This window comes from Durio zibethinus, chromosome 3 (genome assembly GCF_047325235.1).
Source record: "Durio zibethinus cultivar Kanyao isolate XHJ-2024 chromosome 3, ASM4732523v1, whole genome shotgun sequence".
Classification (NCBI taxonomy): domain Eukaryota; kingdom Viridiplantae; phylum Streptophyta; class Magnoliopsida; order Malvales; family Malvaceae; genus Durio; species Durio zibethinus.
Window position 1 is genome coordinate 36,768,353 of NC_143164.1, and position 14,208 is coordinate 36,782,560.

Consider the following 14,208-nt stretch of genomic DNA (forward strand, 5'->3'; position numbering starts at 1 on the left):
ATCGACGTCCCTTCAGCCTCTGACCGATCCAGTCGAACAGTCCCAAACTGAACTAGATCAACGTTGAACCGTCGAACCAACCAGATCGATCCGAGTCGTCGAACCGATCGGACCTGCGTTGATCGGACCGTTGATCGATCTGGTTCAGGTAAAAATATTTTTTTATATATTATTTTTATAATGTTTATGCATATTAAAATATTTAAATTTGTTAGAATAAATTTTATTTTATTAAAATTCTTATAATTATGATCATTTTAAAATAAACTAAAAAAATAATAATAAAAATAAACCTTAAATAATTTAATTAATAAAAAAATATAAGAAAAAAAAATTTTTATCCGATGATGAAATTCAAAGGTACTCTGAGTAGTGATACCTATGAAATCTTTAGGTGAGAAGATTTTTTTTAAAATACTGCCAGTGTATTTGAGTATTTATTAAAAGATTTTCAATACAATAAAATTTTTCTTTTTATAAAAATAAAAAATTTCAAAATTAATTAATTTATTATTAAAAAATAGTAATATAAATGAGAAAAAAAGAAATTTTATCCAATGATGAAATTTTAAAAGTATTCCGAGTAATGATACTTTACGAAATCCCTAAGTGAGAAAATTTTTTAAAAAATATTATCAGTGTATTGAAATATTTATAGAAAAACTTCAATATAATAAAAATTCTTTTGTTTTTCAAAAATTTAAATTAAAAATAAAAATTAATAAAAAAATTAATAAAATTTCTAAAAAAAAAATAAAATATGTGCATCAATATGATAATATTCTGCATTGCATGCACGACGTAACTTTTTTATAAAAAATAAATTTGAGCCTCCGATAATGAGATTTTAAGGTATTCTGAGAAGCTATGCCTAAGAAATCTCTAGATGAGAAAAAGTTCTTCTAATGTTACCAACGTACTGAAACATTTTAAGAATTATTTTGATAAAAGGGTTCTAACTTATTTTTCTTGAATAAAATTTGAACACTAAAAAATACATTAAAAAAATTTTTAATAAATGAAAAATCAATGAAATTATTTAGAAAATTATTTTTCAGACACCAAAAATGGGACTTTTTTTTATCAAAATCAAAAGATAACACATAGTTAATTGATACCATTTTGAACGGGCGTTATGAGGGTGTTAATCCTTACTTACACGTAACCGACTCTCTAATCCAGACTGTTATGTAGACCATAAAATTATCATTTTAATTAATTTTAAGATTTCATTAAAAGGATATGTTTTAATAGGTGGCTAATTGCACTTAGCCAAAAAAAAGATTGGTGGCGACTCTATTATTTTTTATTTTGTTTTCAAATTCATCGAGCGGACATAAAATCGTTATGACAGCTTGACAACTCCACTGGGGATGCCATTTGTTTTTTAGAGTCAAGCTAAAATTAACTATGTGTTATTCTCAAATTTTGATTTAAACAGTCTTAGTCAGTATTTAATTTTTTTTAATTCTTTTTACTTTCAATAAAAAAAAAGAGAAAAAGGTCAAACAAATAAAAAAAACCAAAAAATAAAAAAATTTTCATACGCATTTCTCTTGTTTTTTTTTCTTATGTATTATTCTCAATAAATTAAAAAACACATGCACACACAATGATATGCTGTATCTCATGCATGAACTCTATACCCGGGCTCCGTCTTTTATAGGAAGAAGTAAAGTATCTATGCTCTCGTGAGATGATAACTTTCGCAATGGCAAGCAAAATACTTTCACTCAAATTGAACCTTTTTCATTCGTAGCCTGTAATGGGTGAGAATCAGGATACTTTACTAGTCCAGTGTGGACAACAGTAAAGAATAATTTCAAAACTTGTAGATGTATGTCAACCTAAACCAAGCATGTAATAAGCTTAGGAAGCAAATCTTAGGTAGAGCCTTGCCCACCCTCTTGTAGAAAATACTTAGGTCCAAAATGTGAAGGAATAAAAGTTGTGTATAAGAAAGAACAAAAATAAAAAACAAAAATAAAACAAAATAAAAAAATCTCAATTTTTTTTATCTCAAACCACATCCTCACACTAACTCAATTTTGTTTTTCTTTTCTTTTTTTTTTTTTACATAAATCATATCATACAATTTTACATTAAAGTATTTGTTCTAGGACATGTTTCTTTTGAAAAGTTTTTCATAAATCCTATAGAATTATTGATTCGTTCAAATCTCATAGAATTAATGAGAATTTTTAGTGCTGAAATTTGTCCAAGAACAAATATCTCTTACTTGCATTCATGCATCATATGCACCTTTTTTATTTTTTTTTTAAAAATCTAATAAATAAAATTTTCAACTTATGGCATTTTGATTTTAAAAATTTATAGTAATAAAGGTTCGGGAACAGCTCACCCACCGAAAATTTTGACTAACCTACCTGCCAACACCAGAACTCAAACAAGAATCATGAAACAAGAACAGGCTAGTTGATTTCAAAGGATGGAGAAGGCTCAAGAAGAACTAAAAGGGGATATTGATAAGATCTTGGACATACTAAAAAACTTGATAAAAGAAAAACGATGGAAAAAAATTTTAGCTTTCAAGAGCAATTGTCAGACATGGTGAATCTTGTTTATCCTTCAGGGTTTGAGCCACGATCGAACCAACTTTCTCAAAGAACCAGAGTAAAAATTTCTATTCTTGGTGGATATTTCAATCCTTGTCCAGGAATGACATCCACACTTATTTCAAGACAATTCTAAAATTCTGTTCATCATATTATGATGGAAAAATTACCCAAGCCAATTTTAGTTCTCGATTTCGATTATCCCAAAGAGAGAAAAACTAGGGATAAAGACACTCGAGAAAGTCGAAGATACCAGTGCCCAGCAAAAGATGAAGTTATTAGAAGAAAGACATAAGGCCATAGAGGGAATAAATTTTTATAGCTCTATAGATGCAATCGAGCTTTGTTTGGTCTCATACGTGATCATTCCACCTAAATTCAAGGTCCCTAAATTTAAAAAATATGATGACACAAAATGTCCAATGACTCATATCACCATGTATTATCGTAAGATGGCAGCACATACTTATGACAAAAAGTTGTTAATACATATATTTTAAGATAGTCTTATGGGATCTGCAATCAAATGGTATGTTCAACTAGACGTGACTTATATTTGTTCTTGGCAAGAGCTCACAAGAACATTCCTTACATAATATCGACATGTCATGGATCTAGTTTTGGATCGTCTGTCTTTATAAAACATAAAAAAAAAGTAACAAAAAGCTTTAAAGAGTATGTACAGAGATGGAGAGATATGATTACACAAGTACAACTTTCCCTCACTGAGAAAAAATAACTATATTGTTTATGAATACCCTGAAAATACCATACTATAAGAGGCTAATAGGCAATGCAACAAAAAATTTTACAGATATGGTGATATCATGTGAGATTATTAAAAATACTATAAATATTAATAAGCTCGATGCAGGAGATACAAGCAAAGTAAAGAAAGATGAAGCTTTCAAAAATAAAGAAAATGAAGCTCAAGCAATGAATATGTGGAGCAACAATTCAGAGGTTTCACCCCATACCCTACACCAGTGTACCAAACCCATTACCCTCTCATAAACAATGTTACATCCACCCCTTATCCTTGTCAACCATATCAGCCACTACAACAATCAACTTATTCACCCTATTGCCAGCCATCATTTTAGATACCCAACTATTTGTACAAACATCTCGTTGTACCTACCAAATCAGAATGAAGATCCAATCCAAGTAGTGATTTGAAAGCCTTAAGAAATACTAAAAAAAAAACCACTTTGAACCCTATTTCTATATCTTACACAAAATTGTTACCTTAGCTTATCCAGAATCAGGTTTTGGAGCCTGTGCGTCTAGAACCCCTTCAACCCTCTTACCCAAAATGGTATGATCCTAATGCAAAATGTGATTATCATAGTGAAAATTAGGGCCACTAGATAGAAAACTATCTCGCATTGAAATATAAGGTTAGAGATCTCATTAAAGCTGAAAAAATAAAATTTGAAACTAACAATGATTATTGTGTCCTTGATATATTGGACAAGAGGTGAACCAGGGGTGTTAAAGCATTGATATGAATAATTTAGATGCAATAGACAAATGGAGAATTGAAGAATGGTTCTGTGGGTTTTCTAAAAAAATGATGGTTCATTGGGTGTTGCAAAGAGGTGGATTATTCAAAAAATGTGTCGCTTTTATTTTTTTTTTCACTTCTGTATTAGATATGTGTATGAACTTCAGAACTTATATGAAAGTTGAATCTGAATGCTAATTGAGAGAGTTTTTTTTCTTTTTTTATCTTAAGTTTTAAAAAAATAAAAAAAATAAAAAAAAATTTTCTCTTCACAATAAAAGTTTCAAAAAATTGGTGGTCGTTATTATGAATCTACCTAAATAAAATATTCTCATGTCTTTTTCATGTCCTAAAATCACTTAAAGAACCTTAATGCTCCAAAGGATACAAGTTTAAAATTTGTGATACCTCTTGTCAAGATAACAAATACTGAAATGATCAATTTGGAAAAACCTTCTGAGTTTTTTAAAAATCAGACAAATATGATGCCTTTTATTTTATCTAGATGTTGGTGAATTGATAGGTGTCAAGACTATGCTTCAAACAAAAAGTCATTTAGATAAACCATAAATACACAAATGCACATTTTTATGTAGGGGCATGTTGATAAAAGAAAATGATTTTCAATCATCCCAAAATTGCCTATTTCATGCCACTATTCAATTTGGTGATGATGTGCTCATTCGAGACCTAAATAGACCTTTTCAACATGATTTTCATTATCGTATAAACCCTGTTAACTTACCAAGATACTTGTCATATAAGTTGTGAAGAAAAAATGAAAAATAAAAAATGTTGATGGTTACATCGTGCATTTTAGATATTCAAATGATCCAAAAAAAAAAAATAAAAGAAGAGGTGATGAAAACAAAATTTTGATTTTTCAAGGAATCACTCTTCAGCATAAGTAATCAAGCTTGAGATGATAAATGATCATCTTTTTTTCATCATTTCACAAATAAGAAATTATCCATTTGCTACCCCTTTGAGCTTAGTGAATTATTTTTAAATGAACCCTGATCAAAGATCACCTGACATAAAGAAAGATCTATTTGATAAAGTCATGCTTTGACAATAAAAGAAGAATGCCTTAAATTGTAGAAACAAATATTAGACAAATTGAGTGTTAAAACATATTTATACAAATGTTGAAATATGCAAGAAAAAGTAAAAGTGAAAGCAAAAAAAAGAGAAGAAAGAGAAAGAAAAAAAGAGATAATTAGATGTTACGACTGAAAAAATAAAAAGAATGAATATCCAAAAGAAAGTTCTTCACATGGTATGAAATGATCCTTAGTCCGATCACCTTCAAACACATGTTTTGGGCCTATTTATCCATTTTTTCAGATTCTCAAACCTTGACCTATGTTACATACCTTGAAAAGTTCATTTTGATCAAACATGGACACTTAATAATTTGTTCATTGCAGAATCCTTGTGACCAACTTCACTTTTGTCTATTTTCCTTGCAAGATTTTTTCTTTCACAAGAGTACTTGAGTGCACGATGCAATCGTCAAAAAAAAAAAAGAAAAAAATGAAAGAATAAAGTTCTAAGGTGAAAACCCCAAATTGGGCAATCTAGAGCAAGAATGAGATTGCAACAATAAAACTCATTGCAATCAATGATTGAGATAGAAAATCTTAGCCTTCCCCAATATGATCTTGAATTTGCCACAGCTGGTCTTTACATCTATTAAAATGCCACATTATGATACTAAAAGGGTGTCAAATCTGATTTAACCACAAAGACCCTTTTCGAAAGAGTTTGCTATTGAGCCTAGATAAATATTCAATTTTTCATATCAAGTTGCAGACCTTAATTTGACAATTAATGATCTAAGCCATTTGAAAAGATGAAATTCCCATTCTGTTCAGACATGTACATAATAATGATCACCATTTTTCAGAGACTTAAAAGTCACGTTATTTTATAAAAGTTGATTAAGGCAGTTTTTTGTGAGAATTTTTTCATTAAAATAAAATTTTTTTAAGGAAAAAAACTTTGAGGAAAAGAAATGGCAATATGGAGAACACTTTTAATATAAAAGTATGTTTAATCAATTGAGTTTCACCATAGTTCGATGACTTATTTTCGTCAATTCACTTTCACCAAGTTCAAGTTGATCATATGCATGTTTGATTTGAAGATGAAAAAATGAAAATAAAAGTTAGAAAATCCAAATTGTAAAGAAAAAAACAGAAATTGATGAAAAATAAGCAACAAATAAAAGGATTTGGAATTGAAATGAGATAAATGATTCAAGTTTGAAAAGAACTTTTGAATATTTAAGAAAAAAAGATTTTTGGCAGCTGCATATCTTTACTTGGCTATTTTTGAAAAGAAAAATTTGAGCGTTTGAATCTTTTGACTTTGTATTTACTTCATTAGCTTGTCCAACATTGATAAGAAAGTATGCATTAGTATTTTTGAAATAGATATTTTACATTTCATGTGCATCTTTTTAAGAAAAGATATTTGCATCTCATGAGTATCATTTAAGAAAAAAAATTTGCATTTCATTTGCATCATAATGGTGTTCACCAATTTTTGAGACATTAAAGAAGAAAAAAAAAGGGGGGGGAAAGGGCAAAAACATATTGAAAAGATTAAAAAGTTTTAAAAATTTCAATGAGATAGCACAAGATGAGAGCTTTAAGCCCAATCTAGCTAGCAAAAAAGTTGTTGACCTAGTGAAATCAACATCAATCAAGAAAAATATTATGATAAATTACTTTCAAAGTTTTCAGTGGTGATATCCGAGTATTAAAGTATAAATTTCATTTTTTCGATGATGATATTTGAGTGTTAAAGCTTTAATTGCCTGTTCTCGATGGTGATATTTAAGTTTCTTTCGATGGTGATATTTGAAGTTATTAACATTTGCATCTCATGAGTATCATTTAAGAAAAGAAATTTGCATTTCATTTGCATCATAATGGTGTTCACCAATTTTGGAGACATTAAAGAAGAAAAAAAAAGGGAGGGAAAGGGCAAAAACATATTGAAAAGATTAAAATTTTTAAAAAATTTCAATGAGATAGCACAATATGAAAGGTTTAAACCCAATCTAGCTGGCAAAAAAGTTGTTGACCTAGTGAAATCAGCATCAATCAAGAAAAATATTATGATAAATTACTTTCAAAGTTCTCGATGGTGATATCTGAGTATTAAAGTATGAATTTCATTTTTTCGGTGGTGATATCCGAGTGTTAAAGCTTCAATTACCTGTTTTCGATGGTGATATTTAAGTTTCTTTCGATGGTGATATTCGAAGTTATTTGTCTATTCTCGGTGGTAATATCCGAGTGATAATGTTTGATTTATATTTTCTCGATGATGATATTCGAGTTTCCTTCGATGGCGAAATTCGAAGTCATTTGCATATCTTTGGTGGTGATATCCGAGTATTAAGGCTTAAATTACATTTTTTTTCGATGGTGATATTCGAGTTTCTTTCGGTGGTGATATCAGAAGTCATTTGTATATTCTTAGTGGTAATATCTGAGTGATAAGGTTTGATATGCATTTTTTCAACGATGATATTCGAGTTTCCTTCGATGATGATATCCGAAATCATTTGCATATCTGCGGTAGTGATATCTGAGTATTAAGGCTTAAATTACATTTTTTTTATGGTGATATTTGAGTTTCTCTTGATGACGATATCCGAAGTCATTCGCATATCCTCAGTGATGATATTTGAGTGATGATATCCGAGTATTAAAGCTTTAATTACATTTTTTCAATGGTGATATTCGAGTTTTCTTCAATGGTGATATCTGAAGTCATTTACATATTCTCAGTGATGATATATGAGTGTTAAAGTTTGATTTGTATTTTCTCGATGGCGATATCCTAGTGTTAAAGCTTCAATTGTATTTTCTCGATGATGATATTCAAGTTTTTTTCGATGGTGATATTCAAAGTCATTTGCATATTCTCGATAGTGATATCCAAGTATTAAAGCTTCAATTGCATTTTCTTGATAGTGATATTCGAGTTTTCTTCGGTGGTGATATTCGAAGCCATTTACATATTTTCGGTGGTGACATACGAGTGTTAAAAGTTAATTTGCATATCATTTAATGGTGATATTCGAGTTTCTTTCAGTGGCGATATCCAAAGTCATTGCATATTCTCGGTGGTGCTATCCGAGTGTTAAGGTTTAATTTACATTTTCTCGATAATGATATCTGAATTTTAAAAATTCATTTGCATTTTCTTCGATGACGATATCCAAAGTCATTAACATATTCTCGATAATGATATCTGAGATTACTTATCTTTCGATGGTGATATTCGAAGTTATTTTTAGTGATTTAATTTCTTTTTGAACCTCTACCTATGATAGTTTTTTTCAAGATGAATTTTTTTAAGTTGTTGAGCCTCTGCTTAGAAGAGCATTTTTTAAGATGAATTTTTAAAGTTATTGAGTCTCTGCTTAGATAAGTTTTTTTCAAGATGAATTTTTAAAGTTATTGAACCTCTGATTTGAGAAGCTTCTTAATTTATTAAAAAAAAAGGTTTTGTGCTCAATGTTTTTTCTTTACGAACAAAATGGTTGTTTGTTTGTCTTTGCCTTATTTTTGATTCTCAGAAATAGGCAAATAGGGGCAACTGTAAACACTATTTTGTATTATTTGTATTATTATTATTATTTTCTTTTCTTATTATTATTATTATTATTATTATTATTATTTCTCTTTCTTTCTTTCTTTTTCCTTCTTTTCCTTCTTTCTTGTTCTGATCAGTTTGATAAAAAATACGAGTGCATTAAATGCACTCACCCTAAAGTCCAAAATCTTCACTACTAGCTGCTGGCAATCGCCTGACACCTTACCTAACTTGGCAGCGTAGATTTCGGCTACCCAAAGTTTAGGCCGATTGAAAAATTGGGATTTGAATCCCAAAAAAATCTGGGATTCGAATCCCAGAAAGCTCTATAAATAAAGCTCATTGCTTATACAAAAGGAAGATCGATTAAAAAAGAGAGAAGGAGATCGACAAAAAAAACCCAAAACCCTTCAAAAAAAGTTTAACAAATTCAAAAAAAAATAAACTTTTCGTAAAAAAAAAATCCAAAACAAACCAAACACATTCAAATACAGAAATGATAGCATCTGAAAACGAGGACCACAACGCTAACAAAAAAAAAATAACGCACAAACACAAAAAAAAAAATTATGGCCTAAACTTCGAGGCCAGATCTGTGCTGTTTGGGACACTTTCAGGTGAAACGGAGATTAGATCTGGGTTTAAAAGGTTGAGAGGAACATTTTGATCTTTTTTGAGATTTTTCGATCACCGGCAATGGTGGCTGGTGACTAGCGACAGGCGACGGTGACAACGGTGATGACCACCGATCGACCCCATTGGGTTTTGGTCTAAAAAAAGAGAGGGGTGAGGTTTTTTTTTCTGAAAGAGGAGAGAATTATCGAAAAAAATTTTTTGGACCTTTTATATAAACTGCTAAAACTAAAACGACGTCATTTTAATAAAGGTCCAAAACGATGTTGTTTTGAACCCTGATGATCCGCGTGTCAATCCATGACTCGACCCAGGGTTCGCGCACTTGACCCGGTGACCCATGTCCCTTCAGCCTCTGACTGATTCAATCGAACAGTCCCAGACCAAACTAGATCGACGTTGAACCGTCTAACCAACTATACCAATCCGAGTTGCCAAACCGATCGGACCTGCATTGACCAAATCGTTGACCAGTCTAGTTTAGGTAAAAAAATATTTTTTTGAATTTTTTTCTTTTTTTATATATTATTTTTATAATGTTTATGCATATTAAAATATTTAAATTTGTTAGAATAAATTTTATTTTATTAAAATTCTTATAATTCTAATAATTTAAAAAAAACTAAAAAAATAATAATAAAAATAAACCTTAAATAATTTAATTAATAAAAAAAATGTAAGAAAAAAAAAATTTTATCCTACGATGAGATTCAAAGGTATTTCGAGTAGTGATACCTACGAAATCTCTAGGTGAGAATATTTTTATTTAAATACTACCAGTATATTGGAGTATTTAAAAAATATTTTCAATACAATAAAAATTTTTTTTACAAAAATAAGAAAATTAAAAATTAATTAATTTATTATTTAAAAATAGTAATATAAATAAGGAAAAAAAATTTTATCCAATGATGAGATTCTAAAAGTATTCCGAGTAGTAATGCTTTACGAAATCCCTAGGTAAGAAGATTTTTTTAAAAATATTACCAATGTATTGAAATATTTATAGAAAAAATTTAATATAATAAAAATTTCTTTTTTTCTTCAAAAATTTAAATTAAAAATAAAAATTAATAAAACAATTAATAAAATTTCAAAAAAAAAGAATAAAATATGTGCATCAATATGGTAACATTCTGCATTGCATGTACGACATAGCTTTTTTACAAAAAGTAAATTTGAGCATCCGATGATGAGGTTCTAAGGTATTCTAAGAAACAATGCCTAAGCAATCTCTATGTGATAAAAAGTTCTTCTAATGTTACCAACGTATTGAAACATTTTAAGAATTATTTTGATAAAAAGGTTCTAATTTATTTTTCTTGAATAAAATTTGAGCACTAAAAAATACATTAAAAATTTTTTCTAATAAATGAAAATTCAAAGAAATTATTTAGAAAATTATTTTTTAAACACCGAAAATGAGACTATTTTTTATCAAAATCAAAAGATAACACGCAGTTAATTGGTACCGTTTTAAACGAGCATTGTGGGGTGCTAATCCTTCTCTACACGTAACCAACTTCCGAACTCAGATTATTACGTAGACCCTAAAATTATCCTTTTAATAAATTTTAATTAATTTTAAGATTTTATTAAAAGGATATATTTTAATAGATGACCAATTGCATTTAGCTAAAAAAAAAGATTGGTGGTGATTTCGTTATTTTTTATTCGTTTTCAAATTCGTCAGGCGAATATAAAATCGTTACGACGTTTAGACTTTAAGAGATTTTTAGGATAGAAGAAAAAAGTTAGAAGAGAAATGGCAAATTTCCCAGTGATCAACTTAGAGAAGCTTAATGGTGAGGAGAGAGCAGCAATCATGGAGCAAATCAATGATGCTTGTGAGAACTGGGGCTTCTTCGAGGTATCAATGGCTATCTAGCTTTAGTGCTATACTCTATTCTCCTAAATATTTTGCTGATATGGGTTATTTCTTCTTTTGTTGTGCTGATATCAGCTGCTGAACCATGGGATTCCCCATGATTTTCTGGATAATGTTGAGAGATTAACAAAAGAGCATTACAAGAAATGCATGGAGCAGAGGCTTAAGGAGCTGGTAGCAAGCAAGGCCCTGGAAGGTCTCCAGGCAGAGGTGACTGATATGGATTGGGAAAGCACATTCTACTTGCGCCATCTTCCTGAATCAAACATGGCTGATTTCCCAGATCTCTCTGATGAATACAGGTATAGATCAGGAAGCAAATTACAACTTTCTGAATCAAGTCATATGTTCTAGATTCAATTGAAAAAAATAAATTTTTCCCACAAAATTTCTTTCCCAGGGCTGTCAGCATTGGTTAATGCTGTCCTCTCTTTCTTGACCTAACACTTTCGTCCAATTAAAAAAATGCAGGAAGGTGATGAAAGAATTTGCACTGAAATTGGAGAAACTAGCAGAGGAGCTCCTGGACTTGTTGTGTGAGAACCTTGGACTAGAGAAGGGATACCTGAAAAAGGCCTTCTATGGGGCAAGAGGTCCAACCTTTGGCACCAAAGTTACCAACTACCCACCATGCCCAACACCAGAAAAATTCAAGGGACTCAGAGCCCATACAGATGCCGGTGGCATCATCTTGCTCTTCCAAGACGCCAAAGTGAGCGGCCTCCAGCTTCTTAAAGACGGCGAGTGGATCGATGTTCCTCCCATGCGCCACTCCATTGTAATCGGCCTTGGAGATTAGATCGAGTTATGCACTCGATTTCACCAAATCTTGGCTCTGTGCTAAGGTAAATCTATCACAAGGGAAACTTGAACTTAAAATCCTGAATTCTTAAATATGCAGGTGATCACCAATGGCAAATACAAGAGTGTGGAGCACAGAGTGATTGCCCAAACTGACGGAACTCGCATGTCAATAGCTTCATTCTACGACCCTGGTAGTGATGCTAGTATCTACCCAGCACCAGCTCTGCTGGAGAAAGAAGCTGAGGGGAAGAAACAAGTGTACCCCACATTTGTGTTTGAAGACTACATGAAACTATATGCTGGACTGAAATTCTAGCCCAAGGAACCAAGATTTGAAGCCATGAAAGCCATGGCAACATCTTAAATCCCGGAGCTTAGATTTGACTTGATGGAGAAAAGTATTTTAATCTATTTAAAACTTTTTAGTGGTGTGTTGAAAAAAAAAATAAAAAAACACCCAAAAGAAGTCAAAGCCTTCCATATGTCTAAACAGGAACAACCATTTCTATACTACAATAGTATTTTATTATTATGAACTAAAAAGGATTTGTCTCACTGTTTTTCTCTGATTTTTTTATTGTTGTGGGTCGATCTCATGATCTCTTCATCGAAGAAACAAACAACTAAAAAATTACTTAGAAAGGAATGGTCGGTTGCATGATTTATCCAATTCCAGTCCAACCTGTTGCTTCAGGTTTGATGAAAACGTATTTGGATTGACAAAATGAAGTAAATGCATGATTTGTCTTATTCATCTTCCAGGGTAGCAAACAACCTTAAAAACACATGAAAAAAACCTTAAAAAAAAAAAAAAAGAAACATACAGGAACTGACCACCTTAGCCAAACCAGAGCTGGTGGTGACTAAAAGAAGTTTGTTTGATAAAAGCAGTAATTTAAATATTGATTTAGCAGTTGGAACAAAAATAGAGGACAGGAAATGCAGATTTTATGTTCAATCCTGATATATGTTATAATTGTTTTGCCTACACTGACATATAGAACTGAAAAAGCTGGTTTTGGAATTAGAACAGACATAGAAAGAATATTGTAAGGAAGAAATAAGATAACCCTTTTAATTGGTTTTTTTTTTTTAATCAAATGATAAGATTCTATTTACTGGTTATTAGATGTTACTTTTTTGTGGGAAATTTTTTTATATTTTTTTCAATAATAAACACTTTTTAGTTACAGGTTAATTCAAATAACTTTATTTATTTCAGATTTAACGAGTTCATAAAAAAAATTATCTTCTCATAAATACCATTTAAAAAAGGATCAAATGCTGTCTTTTTTTCCCTAATGACCTTCAAATGCAATATAAATTAATAAATTATTAATATAATCTTATTAGAATAATTTTATTTAATAATGTCAATTCTCTAATTAAATTAATACCATTTAATTTGTAACAGTAAATTCAGCGAAAACTTTATTATCAATGAGGAAAGAAGCATATATTAGAATTAAATGATTTTTTATTGCGTTAGAATAGTCATTCACGAAATGGATTTTTATTCATTAAATATAAATATAAATATAATATTTATTTTTGCATAGAAACAATTAGGTTTTTAAAAATTGAAGTAGATAAATTATTTAATTTTTTAAATTAAAATAAAATATATTATATTTAATATTTTAAAATTAATAATAAAAATTTTATTCATTCGAAATAAACCTCGATAAATTAATAATTAGTTTTACATTATTTTTTTTGTCTTTTCTTTTTATTTTAGATAAAGTTTAAATGGCATGATTGTTTTGGGGCATTTACATTAATAAAGTTTTTTTTTTAACATTTTATACTTTTTAAATTTTATTTTTTTAATTTATCGATAATAAAAAAGTACATAACATTAATCTTATAATTTTTTTAATTTTATAATATTAAATACATAAAAATCAAAGGTTTCTTTTTAACATCAATGAAACTAAAGGAGTATATTATTTCTTGTAATCATTAATATTAACAGTATATGTTGAAATTAAATAGGATAAGATTTGTGATAAGAATCTTAATTTTTTTATAAAAATAAATTTTTTAAGTTACAATTATAGTATTATATTTATAAAATTAATTATTATATTATAATCAAGTTATAATTATCGAATAATCAACTAATAAATTATAATATAACTAAATTATTATATTCACACACTATAAAATTTTAACCTAATATT

General features: G+C 29.4%; 1 pseudogene across 1 annotated transcript; it reads left to right on the forward strand.

Moving 5' to 3' along the window:
* The first annotated feature begins 11,083 nt into the window (after window positions 1-11,083).
* Window positions 11,084-12,389, forward strand: LOC111283785 (1-aminocyclopropane-1-carboxylate oxidase-like; annotated as a pseudogene). The gene is made up of 4 exons (XR_016341078.1): window positions 11,084-11,203; window positions 11,297-11,523; window positions 11,693-12,017; window positions 12,114-12,389. The product of XR_016341078.1 is annotated as a 1-aminocyclopropane-1-carboxylate oxidase-like (transcript).
* Window positions 12,390-14,208: the final 1,819 nt, after the last annotated feature.